Consider the following 576-nt stretch of genomic DNA (forward strand, 5'->3'; position numbering starts at 1 on the left):
TATTTTATATTTATAATCTAAAAACAAAAAATAAAAAATGAATACAGCTGACGAAGAGAGGTGCATGTACACCGCAACAGGGTCTGTATATTTAACTAAGTAACGAAACTAAATAAAATAAAACTGAAATATATAAAATAAATAAATAATAAATAAATTAAATAAATAATTATAATAATATATAGAGAATGAATGTAACTGGGCTGTGTATAGAGGCAATCTACAGTACAAGCAGGGGGCGAGGGGTATTCATATTAAAGAAGAGAGAGAAACAATAAAAAATAATAAATAATAATAAATAATAATATAATAAATAATAATATAATTATACTGATTAAAAAGTAAAAAATAATAAAACTAATAAAACGGGGGGAGGAATGGAGCAGTAGCATTTCGTATATATAAATATATTTATATAAATATATAAATATATTTATAAATGTATATATATAAATATATATTTATATATTTATATATATATATATATTTATATATTTTTATAAAGTAACAAAACACTGCTGTGTCTCGGTACGCAGTGAAAAAAAAAAAAAAAAAAAAAAAAAAAAAAAAAAAAAA

Source organism: Eimeria mitis, genomic scaffold (genome assembly GCF_000499745.2).
Source record: "Eimeria mitis Houghton genomic scaffold, Emh_scaff3961, whole genome shotgun sequence".
NCBI classification, from domain to species: Eukaryota; Apicomplexa; class Conoidasida; order Eucoccidiorida; family Eimeriidae; genus Eimeria; species Eimeria mitis.